Below are 20,132 nucleotides of genomic sequence, written 5' to 3' on the forward strand. Positions count from 1 at the left end.
AGGTATGGTCTAGCAGCTACAAGCTCACTCTTACTAGTCTACCTGCTGTAGCACGCTACGTGGAGGTATGGTCTAGCAGCTACAACCTCTCACTCTTAAGAGTCTACCTGCTGTAGCACGCTGTGTGGAGGTATGGTCTAGCAGCTACAAGCTCTCACTCTTAAGAGTCTACCTGCTGTAGCACGCTGTGTGGAGGTATGGTCTAGCAGCTACAACCTCTCACTCTTAAGAGTCTACCTGCTGTAGCACGCTGCGTGGAGGTATGGTCTAGCAGCTACAAGCTCTCACTCTTACTAGTCTACCTGCTGTAGCACGCTACGTGGAGGTATGGTCTAGCAGCTACAACCTCTCACTCTTAAGAGTCTACCTGCTGTAGCACGCTGTGTGGAGGTATGGTCTAGCAGCTACAAGCTCTCACTCTTACTAGTCTACCTGCTGTAGCACGCTACGTGGAGGTATGGTCTAGGAGCTACAAGCTCTCACTCTTACTAGTCTACCTGCTGTAGCACGCTACGTGGAGGTATGGTCTAGGAGCTACAAGCTCTCACTCTTACTAGTCTACCTGCTGTAGCACGCTACGTGGAGGTATGGTCTAGCAGCTACAAGCTCTCACTCTTACTAGTCTACCTGCTGTAGCACGCTACGTGGAGGTATGGTCTAGCAGCTACAAGCTCTCACTCTTACTAGTCTACCTGCTGTAGCACGCTACGTGGAGGTATGGTCTAGCAGCTACAAGCTCTTACTCTTAAGAGTCTACCTGCTGTAGCACGCTAAGTGGAGGTATGGTCTAGGAGCTACAAGCTCTTACGAGTCTACTTAACATGTCAACCTGTAGAGGGAAGGAAGGGAACTATCAGGGGGAAAGCGTCAAGCCATTACGACTATATAGCACTGGGAAGGGGTCAAGATAAGGATTTGGGATGGGACGGTGGCAGGAAAGGAATGGTACCCAACCACTTGTGGACGGTCGGGGATTGAACGCCGACCTGCATGAAGCGAGACCGTTGCTCTACCGTCCAGCCCAAGTGGTTGGAGATGGAGACTGAGGGAGAATTGGGAAATGCCCATCACCTATTTGCCGGCGTCAGTGGGGGGGGGGTTGAGTAGTGGGGGGGGGGGGGGGTGAGTAGTGGGGGGGGTTGAGTAGTGGGGGGGGTTGAGTAGTGGGGGGGGGGGGGGGTTGTAGGATGGCAATTATCGCATCATATTTGCAATCATACCTTAATTACTCCGTTGTATTGGGGCGCTTCTTTGGTTACGGGCTCACCATAGCCCGTGCTACTTTCAACTGCTTTTTATTCTTTCTGATTTTTCGTTCTAGTTTTCACCTTTTTCATCGCCTTTCTAGTGTTCCTCTCATTCATTTTCCCACGCTAACATCCTCCCATTTCTCAGTATCTGCTACGTTCCCTTACCCTGGCCTCGGGCCGGGCTTGGGGAGGAGAAGAGCTCCCAGAACCCCATCTTGAGGTTATCTTGAGATGATTTCGGGGCTTTAGTGTCCCCGCGGCCCGGTCCTAGACCAGGCCTCCACCCCCAGGAAGCAGCCCGTGACAGCTGACTTAACTCCCAGGTACCTATTTACTGCTAGGTAACAGGGGCATTCAGGGTGAAAGAAACTTTGCCCACTTGTTTCTGCCTCTTGCGGGAATCGAACCCGCGCCACAGAATTACGAGTCCTGCGCGCTATCAACCAGGCTACGAGGCCCCATCAACCAGGTCTTAACCCTCTTTTTCTTGTCCCTTGCCCCTCTTTGCTCTGCACTTTCTTCCGTGCGGCGGCCGGCGTGGCCGTGGCAGGTAGCGGAGCAAGGTCTTGCGTGGTGCCCAACCTGCTCAGCTTAACTAACTAATATCCGGCTGGGGGGAGGAGGGGGGCGGCGCTCCACCACCACGACGGACACATCGCCACACATATGCTTCATCTCTCACATACATGATGAGCTGAGATTGCAGATGTCTCTGTACTCACCTATTTGTACTCACCTGTTTGTGCTTGCAGGGGTTGAGCTTTGTCTCTTTGGTCCCGCCTCTCAACTGTCAATCAATTGGTGTACAGGTTCCTGAGCCTATTGGGCTCTATCATATCTTCACTTGTACTGTGTATGGAGTCAGCCTCCACCACATCACTGCCTAATGCATTCCATTTGTCAACTACTCTGACACTGAAAAAGTTCTTTCTAATATCTCTATGGCGCATGTGGGTACTCAGTTTCCACCTGTGTCCCCTTGTACGAGTGCCCCCCTGTGTTAAATAAATTGTCTTTATCTACCCTATCAATTCCTCTGAAAATCTTGTATGTGGTGATCATGTCTCCCCTAACTTTTCTTTCTTCTAGAGATGTGAGGTTTAGTTTCCGTAGTCTCTCCTCGTAGCTCATACCCCTCAGCTCGGGTACTAGTCTGGTGGCATGTCTCTGAACCTTCTCCAATTTAGTCTTGTGCTTGACGAGATATGGACTCCATCCTGCCTCATCTGTGTCTCCAGCATCCACCCGTGTCCTCTGGTCCTGTCTCATCTGTGTCTCCAGCATCCACCCGTGTCCTCTGGTCCTGCCTCATCTGTGTCTCCAGCTTCCACCCGTGTCCTCTGGTCCTGCCTCATCTGTGTCTCCAGCTTCCACCCGTGTCCTCTGGTCCTGCCTCATCTGTGTCTCCAGCATCCACCCGTGTCCTCTGGTCCTGCCTCATCTGTGTCTCCAGCTTCCACCCGTGTCCTCTGGTCCTGCCTCATCTGTGTCTCCAGCTTCCACCCGTGTCCTCTGGTCCTGTCTCATCTGTGTCTCCAGCTTCCACCCGTGTCCTCTGGTCCTGCCTCATCTGTGTCTCCAGCTTCCACCCGTGTCCTCTGGTCCTGCCTCATCTGTGTCTCCAGCTTCCACCCGTGTCCTCTGGTCCTGCCTCATCTGTGTCTCCAGCATCCACCCGTGTCCTCTGGTCCTGTCTCATCTGTGTCTCCAGCTTCCACCCGTGTCCTCTGGTCCTGCCTCATCTGTGTCTCCAGCATCCACCCGTGTCCTCTGGTCCTGTCTCATCTGTGTCTCCAGCTTCCACCCGTGTCCTCTGGTCCTGCCTCATCTGTGTCTCCAGCATCCACCCGTGTCCTCTGGTCCTGTCTCATCTGTGTCACCAGCTTCCACCCGTGTCCTCTGGTCCTGCCTCATCTGTGTCACCAGCTTCCACCCGTGTCCTCTGGTCCTGCCTCATCTGTGTCACCAGCATCCACCCGTGTCCTCTGGTCCTGTCTCATCTGTGTCTCCAGCTTCCACCCGTGTCCTCTGGTCCTGCCTCATCTGTGTCACCAGCTTCCACCCGTGTCCTCTGATCCTGCCTCATCTGTGTCACCAGCATCCACCCGTGTCCTCTGGTCCTGCCTCATCTGTGTCACCAGCATCCACCCGTGTCCTCTGGTCCTGTCTCATCTGTGTCTCCAGCTTCCACCCGTGTCCTCTGGTCCTGCCTCATCTGTGTCACCAGCTTCCACCCGTGTCCTCTGGTCCTGCCTCATCTGTGTCACCAGCATCCACCCGTGTCCTCTGGTCCTGCCTCATCTGTGTCTCCATCTGTGGATGGCAGTGTGTTCCACAACTTCCCACAGTGGAGTCCTCTTGTTCATCAGCCAGAGTGTCCAAGTATTTCCTCACATTCCGTCCACACATTTAAGCTTCCACCTGTGTCCTTATGTCTTTCTTTCTCTCTATCTGAAGAGGCTATCGTTGTCCATCTTATCTATTCCTCTCAGTATCTTGTATGTTGTGGTCATATCTCCTTAGTCCCGTCTGTTCTCAAGGGTCGTGAGATTTAGTTCCATTAGCCTGTCCTTATAGGTTAACCCTCTTAGCTCCGGCACCAATATTGTTACAAACCTTTGCACTTTTTCAGTTTTAGTGTTATGCTACACGCGGTGAGGATTGCATCTTCTCCTTCATATCTTGAGGTTATCTTGAGGTTATCTTGAGATGGCTTAGCGTCCCCGCGGCCGGGTCCTCGACCAGGCCTCCTTTTTGTTACACATCCCCAAGCAGCAGCCCGTAGCAGCTGTCTAACTCCCAGGTACCTATTTACTGCTAGGTGAACAGGCGCATCAGGGGTGAAAGAAACTCTTCCGGAACTCATACCGGTGTTCATATTCCAGTATTGGTCTATCAAATGGTGTGTAGATTGCATGACCTTGAAGGAGTCCTCTTTTAGGTTTCCAAACCATGTTCTTTTGTTCGTCAGGTGTTAGGTAGTGCTCCTGTAGTGTGTATATGTGGCTCTGGTGCCAGTGTTGGAACGGTCTCCTCTCCCACCTCTCTCTCTCTTCTTACCAATCATGTAGTTACCTTCTCTGTATGGTCTTCCAAAGGGAGCCGGTGGCTGAGCGGACAGAACACTGGACGCGTGATCCTGTGGTCCCGGGTTCGATCCCGGGCGCCGGCGAGAAACGATAGGCAGAGTTTCTTTCACCCTGATGCCCCTGTTACCTAGCAGGGTAAATAGGTACCTGGGAGTTAGTCAGCTGTCACGGGCTGCTTCCTAGGGGTGGAGGCCTGGTCGAGGACCGGGCCGCGGGGATACTAAAGCCCCGAAATCATCTCAAGATAACCACAAGATATGGTGTAGATACCTGCTGGTCTCCTCTCTCCCTTTCCCATCTTCATTACCTTACACTTGTTAGGATTGAGTTCCAACAACCATTTCTATGAGTACTCCTGGAGTTTGTCTAGACCCTCCCGTAACATCCTGCATTTCTTTGTTGTTTTAGATGTAGCTACTCAGAACGAAATGTCCATGTAGCACGGGCTATGGTGAGCCCGTAACATCCTGCAGTACTCCTCTGTTTTTACATGTGTGGTAATATGGTGTGGGCAGAGCGGTGTGTGACCCTGACGTGAGAGAGATGCTGCTGGTTATGACACTAGCCTAAAGGTAAACAAGGAGTACTTGGGGAGCAGTTTTTCCTGGTGGTGCAGGAGCAGGAGGAGGAAGTGAGCAGGGGCTTGGTGGGAGGGACGGGGAGGAGGAGGCCGTGGTGGTCATGGTCACCTCTGACCCGCTAACATCAACAACAAAAAGCATCATTAGCAGTAATCTTAATGTCCTCCTCCGGCAACACTCGACCACCGCTAAGTGTAGCGGCGGCATGTTTACAGTGTGTGTAGCCGCCCTCTGACGGAGACCTCAGGCAGTTGATGTTATGTAATACTCGGGAACATGTCCTTCAGTCTCTCTGTCTCTCTCTCTCTGTCTCTCTATCTCTGTCTGTCTGTCTGTCTGTCTGTCTGTCTGTCTCTCTCTCTCTCTCTCGCTTCACAACACCAGCTCAGTTTAACCATCTGCTTCACAAGTTGAGGTCTTCCTCGGAGGGAATGAAGCAATCATTTATCAGACCTCAGACGCTTAACGTTCGCTCAGACGCTTGTTCGGTATTCCACCCATTTGCTTTTCGGTCCTTTCAATGGATGGGTTATTCCCACTTCCACCAGATACTCAAATGTTAGGACACTGTGGTCACTCATGCCTATACGGGGTTTTGATTTGACTCCCCTTATATCTGACAAGTTTAAGGTGAATATCAGATCAAGTCTGGCTGGTTCGTTATTCCCTCTCATTCTTGTGGACCACTTGACATGTTGGCATAGAACGTTTCTTGCTGCTACGTGTAATAATTTAGCTCTCCATGTTTCTGTCCCTCCGCGTGGTTCTGTATTTTCCCAGTCTATCTTTCCATGGTTGAAGTCCCCCATGATCAACAGTTTAGACTTCTTCCTGCAGGTGATAGAAGCCGCTCTCTCTATTATGTTAATGGTTGCCATGTTGTTCCTGTCATACTCCTGTCTGGGTCTTCTGTCATTTTATGGGGGAGGGGGGGGGGGGGAAGGGGTATATATTACTACTGCAATTATCCTTGGTCCTCCTATTGTCATAGTGCTGGCTGTGGTCTCTGAAGTCTTCACATCCTGGGATAGCCATTTTTTCAAAACCCCATGACTTCCTTATCAGCAGAGCCACTCCTCTTCCCTCCCTCTCTTTCCTTATTATATAGTAGTCCTGCAGAAACACTGCATTTGTCATGATGCCTGAGAGTTTTGTTTCTGTGAGTGCTTTTACATCAGAGTTTTCACCATCATGATACGTATTGTCACTCCAACCTCCAGCCCAGACATCTGGAATGCTCCACTATTGACCCCTCAACCTAACTCTTGCTGCCTTTTCCACTGCTGCAGACAGTTGTTCCATGGACAGGGTTGCATGGGTGAGGTTGGAGTATTGTGTGATACTTAACATGGGTTTGGAGGCTGCTGGGATGGGGCATGGTTCTACGGAGGGCGAGAAGAGAGGGCTTGGAGAGGGGGAGGTGGGACTAGGTGGGCATTTAGTGGGGGGGGGGGGGCAGAGAGAACTGCTATAGGGTGGAAGGAAGGAGTGGCGCTCCTCTCTCCGGGGCTGCTGAACTGCCTGTGGAGGGTTCCCCACTCCCCTCTGGGATTGTAGGGTATGGGGCCATGATTCCCTTCTCTCCCCATGTGCTTCTTCCTTCCATTCTCTCGTCCCCTCTCTCTATCCCTCTGATGTGGTTGATTATCCTTACAGGTGTTTGTGTAGTTGGTGAGTGTTGGGAGTGTGTGTGTACTCATCTATATGTGCCTGCAGGATCGAGCTCTACCTCTTGGACCCTGAGTTTTTAGCGGTTGAATGTCTAATGCAATGACTCCTGGTCTATTTCTCTATCATACCTGCTTTTAAAGTTATGAATGGAGTTAGCCTCTGCAACCTGCTCCTTTAGGTCAGTCTATTTACTCACTTCCCTCACGCTAAAAGAAAACTTTCTAACATCTCTCTGACACATCTGAGTCTCAAACTTCCATCCGTTTCCCCTTGTTCTATTGTTATTCATTGTAAACATTTCCTCTGTTTCCACCTTGTCAATCCCTCTAAGTATTTCATACGTCTTTATCATGTCCCCCTGTCCCTCCTTTCTAACTTCGTCAGTTATAGTTCCTTCAGTCTGTCTTCGTACCTCATCCCTCGCAGCTCCGGGACAAGTCTCGTTGCATACTTCTGCACCTTTTCGAGCTTCCTTATGTGTTTCTTTAGATGGGGCTCCACGATGGTGCGGCATACTCCAAGACTGGCCTCACACAGGCGGTATACAGTGATCTAAAAGCCTCCTTATTCAAGTTTCTGAAGGATGTTCTGACTTTTGCCAGAGTATGCGGCTGATGTTGTTCTGTTTATATGAGCCTCCCTGCAGTGAGGTTTGGTGCTATGTCCACTCCCAGGTCTTTTTTTCTAGACGTTATAGGGAGGTAGTTTTCCCTTCATCGTATATTGGCCTTTCAGTTTCCTGGCTCCTATTCCCAGTTCCATCACCTTGCACTTGCTGGTGTTGAATTCTAGCAACCATTTCTCGGCCCAGCTCTGCAACCTGTTCAAGAAATCCTGCAGAATCTTACAATCCTAATCTGTCTCAATCCTCCTCGTTAGCTTTGTATCATCTGCAAACATTGGTATAAAGACTCAACTCCTGCAGCCATTTATTCAGATATAAATTAACATATTTACATAAATGAGGAATAGTATGGGACCCAGGAGTGATCCTTGAGGCACCCCGCTTGTTACTCTACACCAGTCCCACTCCTCGCCCCCTCACTCTCACTTTCTGACACCTGTCTGTCAGGTAATTCCTTACCCATGTTAATGCCTTGCCGCCTACTCCAGCCTGCCTCTCATGTTTGGTTGGTGACTGTTGGAGGTGTTTGTGTGGTTGGTGATTGTTGGAGGTGTTGGTGTGGTTGGTGATTGTTGGAGGTGTTGGTGTGGTTGGTGACTGTTGGAGGTGTTGGTGTGGTTGGTGACTGTTGGAGGTGTTGGTGTGGTTGGTGACTGTTGGAGGTGTTGGTGTGGTTGGTGACTGTTGGAGGTGTTGGTGTGGTTGGTGACTGTTGGTGGTGTTTGTGTGGTTGGTGATTGTTGGAGGTGTTGGTGTGGTTGGTGACTGTTGGAGGTGTTGGTGTGGTTGGTGACTGTTGGAGGTGTTGGTGTGGTTGGTGACTGTTGGAGGTGTTGGTGTGGTTGGTGACTGTTGGAGGTGTTGGTGTGGTTGGTGACTGTTGGTGGTGTTGGTGTGGTTGGTGACTGTTGGTTGTGTTGGTGTGGTTGGTGACTGTTGGAGGTGTTGGTGTGGTTGGTGACTGTTGGAGGTGTTGGTGTGGTTGATGACTGATGTCTGAGGTAGATGCACTCACCATTCGAGGTATTGTTTACACTTGGAGATTACTGGTAATATTCCTGTGGTTTAAGGGTTATGGGGTGAGTTATGAGAGGAAAGCGCCAAGCCATTACGACTATATAGCATTGCAAGCTGCCAGGATAAGGACTTGGTTTTGCGTAGTTAATAACTGCCATTGACATTATACACCGTTCTAACTACGTCGACAAATATAATGATGATAAATCCACAAGAATCCACCAGAAGCGGCCAGGCTACTCCTGTCAAACGGGGTAACTCCCGCCCACAAAAGCCCGCCAATTAATAGACGGATGTGCGATAGCGTTCGGGAGGGGAAGCGGATTCTCGTACAAAAACACAACAAGGGGAAGATACTTGTCTCCCGGAACTTGCAGCTGACACCGTTGACGGTGTAAACTTTATTAAGACGAGGTATTACCTTAGTTGGCAGGGAAGGGGGGCGGAAGGGGAAGGGGAAGGGGAGGGGGCGGCAGTGAACAGGGCGGCACTCCCTGGGGCAGCGGTCAGGGAGAGCATTTGTGGTGTGGTAGACCACCAGTGTGGTACATGGGTGTGGTAGACCACGAGTGTGGTACATGGGTGTGGTAGACCACGAGTGTGGTACATGGGTGTGGTAGACCACCAGTGTGGTACATGGGTGTGGTAGACCACCAGTGTGGTACATGGGTGTGGTAGACCACCAGTGTGGTACATGGGTGTGGTAGACCACCAGTGTGGTACATGGGTGTGGTAGACCACCAGTGTGGTACATGGGTGTGGTAGACCACCAGTGTGGTACATGGGTGTGGTAGACCACCAGTGTGGTACATGGGTGTGGTAGACCACCAGTGTGGTACATGGGTGTGGTAGACCACCAGTGTGGTACATGGGTGTGGTAGACCACCAGTGTGGTACATGGGTGTGGTAGACCACCAGTGTGGTACATGGGTGTGGTAGACCACCAGTGTGGTACATGGGTGTGGTAGACCACCAGTGTGGTACATGGGTGTGGTAGACCACCAGTGTGGTACATGGGTGTGGTACATGGGTATGGTTCTATGTTGGTTCGGGGTCTTGAAGTGGGTAGAATATAGTTATGCATTAATTGGCTGTTGATTGCTGGTGTTGACGTTTTAATGTGTAGTGCCTCGCTGATGTCAAGTCTCCTGTTATCGCTGTATTTATCGATGATTTCTGTGTTGTTTGTTAAGATTTCTCTGGTGATGGTCTGGTTGTGAGAAGAGATTATATGTTCCTTGATGGAGCCCTGTTGCTTATGCATCGTTAATCGCCTAGAAAGAGATGTTGTTGTCTTGCCTGTATACTGAGTTCTTTGAGGCTTACAGTCCCCAAGAGGGCATTTGAAGGCATAGACGACGTTGGTCTCTTTTAAAGCGTTCTGCATTGTGTCTGGAGAGTTTCTCATGAGTAGATTGGCCGTTTTTTTGGTTTTATAATAAATCGTCAGTTGTATCTTCTGATTTTTGTCTGTAGGGATAACGATAGAAATACAAAGACAGACAGCGAGCGTCTGACAGACAGACGGTGAGCGAGGAAGATGGAGAGATACCGAGACAGGGGAAACACAAACAGCAAGACAGAGAAACCTAGGCGACCTGAGCACCGCCGGGTACCCCATCTATCACATATATAAACTAGAATGTGTGGCTGTTCGAGGTCGGAGGTCAAATCTTTGAAACTAGCCTCACCCAACTTTCCACAGTGATTGCTGTTGGGCAAGTGCCCAACATGGGCTGGTTGGTGTCAACATAACTATTCCCATTTACACATGACTTGCCGTCATGACAAGATCCAGGAACATGGTGGCGAGTCTGGAACTATCTTGACTCACTAAAATAAAATAATATTCACAATGCATAATAAAATTATGCATTGCTCTCAGCAAAATGAAACAAAATGTTCTACTAGTAATAATTTGCCCGTACTAAGGTAAATAAAGGTTTGTGACGTTATAGTGAGGACAGGGGATCGAACCCAGGTCCCCCAGCCCCCCCCCCCTCCAGAAGGAGAATCTTCCCCTCCCCCCCAGTGTCTCACTAGCCCCTATTAGACAATACGTAATGAAACATTATACTGACTTAATGATACATATTGACATATGTGATGTATATTATACATGCTTTATTATACATACGTATGAACCACACTGATAGTGACAGGAGACGCATACTGACACCTGACACATACTGACAGGAGATACAGAGATACAGGGAGAGGGTTGAGTGTAAGTGGGATAGTATACAGTTGGTGGAGTGGGGTGTGTCCAGGGTGTGGCCAGGGTGTGGAGTGGGGTGTGTCCAGGGTGTGGAGTGGGATGTGTCCAGGGTGTGGAGTGGGGTGTGTCCAGGGTGTGGAGTGGGGTGTGTCCAGGGTGTGGAGTGGGGTGTGTCCAGGGTGTGGAGTGGGGTGTGGCCAGGGTGTGGAGTGGGGTGTGTCCAGGGTGTGGAGTGGGGTGTGTCCAGGGTGTGGAGTGGGGTGTGTCCAGGGTGTGGAGTGGGGTGTGTCCAGGGTGTGGAGTGGGGTGTGTCCAGGGTGTGGAGTGGGGTGTGTCCAGGGTGTGGAGTGGGGTGTGTCCAGGGTGTGGAGTGGGGTGTGTCCAGGGTGTGGAGTGGGGTGTGTCCAGGGTGTGGAGTGGGGTGTGGCCAGGGTGTGGAGTGGGGTGTGTCCAGGGTGTGGAGTGGGGTGTGTCCAGGGTGTGGAGTGGGGTGTGGCCAGGGGGATGGAGTGGGCCATGGCCAGGGGGGGGGCTGAGTGGGCACCCCCCCCCCCACTACCGTCAACTTTCAGACATGAATTGAATGTTGTCCCTCCACCCATCTCCGGTGGTGGGTTGAGCAACCTTGAACTGACGCGGACCGATCACCACTGGCACCACGCCCCCACGCCCACACTCCCCCCCCCCCTACGCCCACATCTCGGAGGTGAAATCCTGCAAGAGTCAAATAGAGAGAAAGATCTGGGGGTTGATATCACACCGAACCTGTCCCCAGAGGCCCACATCAAAAGGATATCATCAGCGGCATATGCTAGACTTGCCATCATGAGAAACCTTTAGAAACTTGTGTAAGGAATCGATTTGGATCTTGTATACCACTTATGTCAGACCAATCCTGGAATCCTCCAGCCTGGAGTTCATATCTAGTTAAACAAAAGACAAAGTTAGAGAAGATTCAGCGGTATGCCACCAGACTCGTCCCGGAACTGAGAGGTATGAGCTACGAGGAAAGGCTAAGGGAGCTGAACCTCACATCCCTGGAAGACAGAAGAGTAAGGGGAGACATGATCACCACCTACAAAATTCTCAGGGGGAATTGACAGGGTGGACAAAGACAAACTCTTCAGCACGGGTGGAACACGAACAAGGGGACACAGGTGGAAGCTGAGTACCCACATGAGCCACAGAGACGTTAGAAAGAATGTTTTCAGTGTCAGAGTAATTAACAGGTGGAATGCATTAGGCAGTGATGTGGTGGAGGCTGACTCCATACACAGTTTCAAATGTAGATATGATAGAGCCCAATAGGCTCAGGACCCTGTACACCAGTTGATTGTTGAGAGGCGGGACCAAAGAGACAAAGCTCAACCCCCGCAAGCACAACTAGGTGAATACACACCCCCTGACACCCTTACGCCCCCCCCCCGCCCCCTCACGCCTACACACTGACACATCTTCAGGTTAACACCCCACTACCCCCCCACCCCCCACCCCCCTCCCCACCGCCACTCCGCCCAATAAGCAGGTACATATTATGCAATCTGTTTAAGTTAAAGCTATTGCATATATTTATATGTTATATGTGAGGAAGTGGATCTCACTTCCCTGGAGGAAAGGTGAAATAGAAGGTATATTATCACAACATACAAGATACAAAAGATATATGATCACAACATACAAGATACAAAAGATATATGATCACAACATACAACATACAAAAGATATATGATCACAACATACAAGATACAAAAGATATATGATCACAACATACAAGATACAAAAGATATATGATCACAACATACAAGATACAAAAGATATATGATCACAACATACAAGATACAAAAGATATATGATCACAACATACAAGATACAAAAGATATATGATCACAACATACAAGATACAAAAGATATATGATCACAACATACAAGATAATAACGGGACTAGACTTGTTGGACAAGGACAGCCTCTTTTAACTGACAGAAAGCAGGACGTGACAACATAAGTGAACACTGACAAATATCATCAAGCTACAGAAACATCAGTAAACCCTCCAGGCCCTGTCCAGCTAGTCACCAAGGGCAACAGTGCACTGAAGGAAGAAGGTGTAGAAGCCACCTCCATCCACAACTTTCAAAACCAGAGTCGCCAAAGAATGTCATCGTTAGAATAGACTATAACGCAAAATGTGCAACAAGAAAGTTATAGGCTGTGGTTATTATTGATAACAATACGGCCTTTGCCAACCTATCGCTGAAACAAGCGGGGACCAAAGAGCTAGAGCTCAACCCCCACATGCACAACTAGGTGAGTACAAGCAGCCAACGTGCTCCCAGCATATTGATCAAACAATGATTATTAATCTCCACATATGTCAATATTTGACATATAATCCACTGTACCATGAACAAAACAACCTCTCGGAACATGTTTCATTCACGTCCAACACATCATAAACACTCCCACATTAACCTAACCACAACAACTTACCTAATCTTACGCAGCTCTAGCTATGTAGCTATGTGAGGGAGCCGGTCGGCCGAGCGGACAGCACGCGGGACTTGTGATCCTGTGGTCCCGGGTTCGATCCCGGGCGCCGGCGAGAAACAATGGGCAGAGTTTCTTTCACCCTATGCCCCTGTTACCTAGCAGTAAAATAGGTACCTGGGTGTTAGTCAGGTGTCACGGGCTGCTTCCTGGGGGTGGAAGCCTGGTCGAGGACCGGGCCGCGGGGACACTAAAAGCCCCGAAATCATCTCAAGATAACCTCAAGAAGATGTATATACCACTTCTATATTTAATATTATTATGTTTTATTTCCGATTTTTTTTATATATTGTATGAAAGGATCGTTCTGTCAGCTGGTTGAAAAATCAATCAGTCAATTTCGTTACAATCAATCAATCTCGTTCACAATCAGTCAATCTCGTTACAAGTTAATCAATCACGTTACAATCAATCAGTCAACCAATCTCGTTTTCTAAGGCAAATTAGATTCACGAAGCAGTTACGCAAGCACTTACGAACTTGTCCATCTTTTCTCAGTCTTTGGCGGCTTTGTTTACAATTATTAAACAGTTAATGAGCTCCGAAGCACCAGGAGGCTGTTTATAACAATAACAACAGTTGATTGGCAAGTTTTCACGCTTGTAAACTGTTTAATAAATGTAAGCAAAGCCGTCAAAGATTGAGGAAAGATGGACACGTTCTTAAGTGCTTGCGTAACTGCTTCGTGAGTCTGGACCCAGAAGTCGGCGGTTCCCGCTTATAACTATGTAAATAAGACTACTAAATGAACCCTGGCTACAAGGTGAAGCCTTCTCCCTGATAATTCACCTCACCATAAATCATCCCATCGATCCTTCTGTTTAGATAGTAGTTTTTGTAACTATGTGCTCCGTAGTACAAATATTGACGTACTAAGCTATTAGTAGAATTTGGTACTATTTACTTTATAGAGCCCGAAAAAAAAAAAAATATTCCTAGGCCTAGTATAGCACACATATGTACTATATTAGGCCTAGGACGTTTAGGTTATTTTTAGGTTGTCTTTACAACACAAATACAAAACCTTTTCCGGTTTGTCCAAATTCAATAGTACCGATTTCTACTTTCTAATTGCGTTGTACGTCGGTATATGTACTATGGGCCTCATCGTTACTATAAGTATTCACCTAGTTATACTCGCCTAGTTGTGCTTGCAGAGGTTGAGCTCTGGCTCTTTCAGCCCGCCTCTCAACTGTCAATCAATCAACTTGTTTACCCCCCCCCTCCACGCACGCACCCAAGAAGCAGCCCATAGAAGCTGTCTAACTCCGAGGTACTTATTTACTACTAGGTTAACAGGCGCATCAAGGTGAAAGAAACTCTGCCTATTTATTTCCGCCATCGCCGGGGATCGATCCCTGACTACAGGACTACGAATCCCGAGCGCTGTCCACTCAGCCGTCAGGGTACATACAGCTGGGATATTCCATTCACCTTGACTGTATGAGACTCGAACCCTGGACCCCCACACACACGTGTTACCGAAGCTCTATCGACTGATCTATTGAGTTGTCTTAATTAATAAAGAAAGTTCCCAGAAGCAGCATCCTGCTGCCAAACTGAAATTTTCAACTTTTCCCCCAGACTACCACTGAAGCTCAGAGGTATTTATAACCGGGGTATTTGATTAATACATTACCGGGCTCACCATAGCCCGTGCTACATGGACACTTCGTTCTGAGGAGCTAAATCTAAAACAACTTATTAAAACATGATCACATCTTCAGAATAATATTACATCACCACAACAAGTGATTTTGACCCAAATCTTACTTAAAGTAAGTCACCTTAACTCCCAGGATAAGACTGAAGGGTGCAGGGCCACCAGCTCTCCCAGCCAGGCATGACACCGCACATCTCACTCAAGCTTTTAAGACACTAAACAAGCTGAAAAAAAGCTTAAATCCCGATTACTCTTTGAAGATGTAGCGGACAAACAAGAAGTCACTGAGTCACGCCTGGCCAGTCATCTTGCAAGGGTGGTAAGAGGAACTGCTGCCATTATTGAACAAGCTTTATCTGCAAGTTTTACCTGCAAGCTTTACCTGCAAGCTTTACCTGCAAACTTTACCTGCAAGCTTTACCTGCAAGCTTTACCTGCAAGCTTTACCTGCAAGCCTTACATGCAAGCTTTACATGCAAGCTTTACCTGCAAGCTTTACCTGCAAGCTTTACCTGCAAGCTTTACCTGCAAGCTTTACCTGCAAGCTTTACATGCAAGCTTTACATGCAAGCTTTACCTGCAAGCTTTACCTGCAAGCTTTACCTGCAAGCTTTACCTGCAAGCTTTACATGCAAGCTTTACATGCAAGCTTTACCTGCAAGCTTTACCTGCAAGCTTTACATGCAAGCTTTACCTGCAAGCTTTACATGCAAGCTTTACCTGCAAGCTTTACCTTTATTGGCAAGGCACTTTACCTGCCCAGACAAGGGAAGGTAAGGCGTCACGCCTGTAATTAATTAACAATTACATTTGTAATTAACTTACAAATGTAATTAAGAGTCTTGTCGACGGTAATGTTGAGACCCTTCAACACCCTGGTGTCTTCCGGTCAATACTCAAGACACAAGATATTGTGGGACAAGATGTGTCTGCCGCAGCACAAAAGCTTGCGTCAAGCCGCCAGGACGCAGCACAAAAGCTTGCGTCAAGCCGCCAGGACGCAGCACAAAAGCTTGCGTCAAGCCGCCAGGACGCAGCACAAAAGCTTGCGTCAAGCCGCCAGGACGCAGCACAAAAGCTTGCGTCAAGCCGCCAGGACGCACGTGACGCAGCGCACAACGTTGGTGCCGAGCGCCAGGTGGCGCAGGCAGACGCGTCCTGAGTTATTCACTCTCATTCTTATTCATTCTTGAGACGAGGAAAATGCGGGAGGAAGAGCCGATGTCGACACTGTGGAAGATCCAGTTTGGTGTTGTGTAAGACTATCCCCACCAGGCGGCGCCTCTCATCTTCTATCCCATCTTCTGCTGCTTCATCCCTTCTATTCTTCTCTCTCTCTTACTCCTCCTGCTCCTGTTTATCCTTTTATACCTCCTCTTACTTTCCCCTATTCATGCTATTTATCCTATTCTTCTTGCTACTCTTTCTCCCTCCCCTGCTTCTTATCCTACTCCTTCATATATTCCTCATACTCCTCTTTATTCTTTCTCCTCCTCCTCCTCTCAGTGTACATCAAAAGGTGTACACGACTTCTCGGTCTATACTCACAATCTGCCAGTTTACTGAACTGTGTTGAGGGCTAAACTGTTCATGTCAGTTCATCAGTAAGGACATAAGAATACAGAAAGCTGAAGAACGATGTTGCAATGAAACTCCTATTTATTCCCTCCTAGACTCATTCAGATATGTTTTAACCTTCGCTTGAGACAATCCAGTGAATCCCCGGCTATTATGTTACCTGGAGATTGGGTCCTTAAATCAGTAACCTTGTTTCCAAACCAAAATTGATTTATATATTTTCTGAATCTTATTTGTAAACATTGTTTCCGTGTTCTGTTTTGTGTTTGTATGTTTAACAATGTTAATATTACTATTGTTATTTATTTCTTACCAGTTCTGGTTTATTTACCAGTATACTGATATATACTGTATATATATATATATATATATATATATATATATATATATATATATATATATATATATATATATATATATATATATATATACTGATATATTGTATATTTGTTATATGCTGTATATTTTTTATATACCATTACACTGTATATCTATATACTGATATACTGGGTATTTTTTAATACATTACATTTTTTGGTATATTTTTGATATATCAGTATACTGACATATACTGTATATCAAGCAGGCAGTATACTTTAATCTTGAACATGGCTCAGGAATAAAGTCAACTCTCAATGTGTGTGTATATATATATATATATATATATATATATATATATATATATATATATATATATATATATATATATATATATATATATATATATATATATTAGTATATTTTGGTAGCAGTCTTTCCTGTAGACATATATTATTAAATATGACCGAAAAAGTAAGATTAATAATTCTAACACGAATTTTCTCAATCTTTCGTACATTTCGTTTCACTGTTGGAGGTAAATCAAAAATCAATTCTCCAAAATTCATTTTTATTTCTAGTCTGACGCGACACGAGCGCGTTTCGTAAAACTTATTACATTTTCAAAGACTTTAGTTCACAAATACACAACTGAATAGAACTTACGCATCTCCGATTTTATATCTACATTTGATTGAGGTGGAAGGGGTGATGTGGCATTAACACAAGACAGAACAAGATGTGGTATTAATAGGGTATTAATTTCATCAACACAAGACAGAACAAGAGTATTAATAGGGTATTAATTTCATCAACACAAGACAGAACACGAAACAATGGATATTGAATAGAAGTGTTTGTAGAAAGCCTATTGGTCCATATTTCTTGATGCTTCTATATTGGAGCGGAGTCTTGAGGTGGGTAGAATATAGTTGTGGCAACTATATTCTATATATAGTCTACTGTGTCTATATATAGACACAACTATATTCTACCCACCTCAAGACTCCACTCCAATATAGAAGCATCAAGAAATATGGACCAATAGGCTTTCTACAAACACTTCTATTCAATATCCATTGTTTCGTGTTCTGTCTTGTGTTGATGAAATTAATACCCTATTAATACCACATCTTGTTCTGTCTTGTGTTAATGCCACATCACCCCTTCCACCTCACTCAAATGTAGATATAAAATCGGAGATGCGTAAGTTCTATTCAGTTGTGTATTTGTGAACTAAAGTCTTTGAAAATGTAATAAGTTTTACGAAACGCGCTCGTGTCGCGTCAGACTAGAAATAAAAATGAATTTTGGAGAATTGATTTTTGATTTACCTCCAACAGTGAAACGAAATGTACGAAAGATTGAGAAAATTCGTGTTAGAATTATTAATCTTACTTTTTCGGTCATATTTAATAATATATATATATATATATATATATATATATATATAGAGAGAGAGAGAGAGAGAGAGGCACATAGCCATTGTAAATAAGATTAGATGTCTTTGAACATATCTAACCTTATATACTTTGTCTTTGAACAAATTACGTTACGGGCTCACCATAGCCCGTGCTACCTGGACATTTCGTTCTGAGTAGCTAAAGCTAAAACAACAATATTTGAACAAATCCAACAGGAGCCCTGATGAGGGCTCGAACCTGTGTGCTGGGTTCCCAGACGCGCTCTAGTCGACTGCACCAGCTTCTTTGTCTGTCATCTTTGATATATTACTTTAATGTGATTTATCTGTGTATTAGATGCCTTATTGCTGGCACTTCTGGATGTGGAGTCATATTTGCCTCATTCAGTACTCGGTTGTCGGGAAAAAACCCGACCTACTTTAATAATCCTAGTTACAATATGCAGATAATTGCGCTGCCGTTCTTGTACTGACCTATTAACCAATACTAATACAAATAAATTTAGTAACTCGTTCAAAGAAAACGAGATTACAGTGGAATTTTCCCTTAAACATATCGCCACGTCACCAGAAAATATATTATTCAAATATTAACAATAATTAACACCCACAATCCAGTATTATAAACAATAAAAAACTGTTCTCTGTGACAAATAAATTTACCATTAAAATTGACGCCTCCCCTCACCACCTTCGTCCATAAATGGGCAAAATTGAGTCGGTTCCAGTAACGTGACTGAGCCGGGGTGGAGGGAGGCGGCCATTGTGGAAAGAACACTGCTCTCGGGAGGAAGCAGAAATAAGCAGCTACGTTTGCACTCGTAATTTAAGACGTTCCTACGTTCTTCACCTGCCGCAGCCTCTAAATAACGAGAGTACCTCGTTTCCGGTTTGTCCTAAAGAGTCAAAATGTTATTATTAGGCTTTTTAACATTATTAATGGCATTGCGGTGATGAGGCAGGCCATCTGAAGGAACATGGTGAGTCTCACAATCACTATTAACAATAATCATATAAACGTGCCACATCTGTGATAGGAAGTATAGTTGTATTCTTCCAGCAGATCTGTGGTCACCTCCCGCCAAACACACACCGAAACTTCGACGTTGGTACAACGTTTGAACAAGTTTTAACACCTAACCAGTTATAACAACCAATATAGCAAGTTGTAACAACGTTCTAATACGTCATAAACACGTTAAGCCAAGATGTAACACCTTTATTACAAGTTGTAACAAGCGGAAAATAGAGACAGTTTCGGTTTGTGTTTCCAGGGCTGGAACTAGGCGATATCAACCAGTTGCTTCATGAGGGAGCAGACGCCATTACCACGCGGTCCATACCTGGCAGACTGTTCACGTGTCCCTCTGATATCGTCATTCAAGCCTTCATAACAGATAAGGTCTTGGTGTACAAACTAACTCCAGTAGAATAATAAACATTTAGTAGACATTTCCTGTCAATCTATAAATTCTCGATTGATAGGCTACTATAATTAATTAACCCTTCAAGTTGTGTTGGGATATGACTTGTGGGAGAATTTAAACCCATACAGTCCGCTCAATTAAACATACAGTCCACTAAGCTATCGAAAGAAATAAAATAAATCAATTATACATCATAAATAAAAATTATTTAATTTATTTTAATTATTAATTAATTTAAATAATGTCCCACGAGTCAGAATTCCCCACATAGGTAATCAAAATATCAGATATCAGGTGGACAATGTTGATACAGGCCAATTTGAATGTGAAAAAGAACTGGGAATCGTGGTTAGGGAGGGAATTATCAGGAGGAAACACCAAACCATTTCGACTATATAACAATAAAAAGGGGTTAGGATAAGGATTTTGGGATGGGACGGGGGGGGGGGGGTTATCTTGAGATGATTTCGGGGCTTTAGTGTCCCCGCGGCCCGGTCCTCGACCAGGTCTCCATCCCCAGGAAGCAGCCCGTGACAGCTGACTAACACCCAGGTACCTATTTTACTGCTAGGTAACAGGGGCATAGGGTGAAAGAAACTCTATCCATTGTTTCTCGCCAGCGCCCAGGATCGAACCCGGGACCACAGGATCACAAGCCCAGTGTGCTGTCCACTCGGCCGACCGGCTCCGACCGGGAAGGAATGGTGTCTTGGTTAGGAGAGATATT

At 46.2% G+C, this 20,132-nt stretch overlaps 1 long non-coding RNA gene across 1 annotated transcript in view; it reads left to right on the forward strand.

Annotated features, from left to right (window-relative positions):
* Positions 1-19,380, forward strand: part of LOC138351331 (uncharacterized) — an 84,418-nt gene extending 65,038 nt beyond the window's left edge. Inside the window, exon 3 of the long non-coding RNA XR_011222432.1 lies at positions 19,253-19,380. This is a non-coding gene — a long non-coding RNA (uncharacterized lncRNA). The remainder of the gene's footprint in view (positions 1-19,252) is intronic.
* Positions 19,381-20,132: the final 752 nt, after the last annotated feature.

Source organism: Procambarus clarkii, chromosome 49 (assembly GCF_040958095.1).
Source record: "Procambarus clarkii isolate CNS0578487 chromosome 49, FALCON_Pclarkii_2.0, whole genome shotgun sequence".
NCBI lineage: Eukaryota > Metazoa > Arthropoda > Malacostraca > Decapoda > Cambaridae > Procambarus > Procambarus clarkii.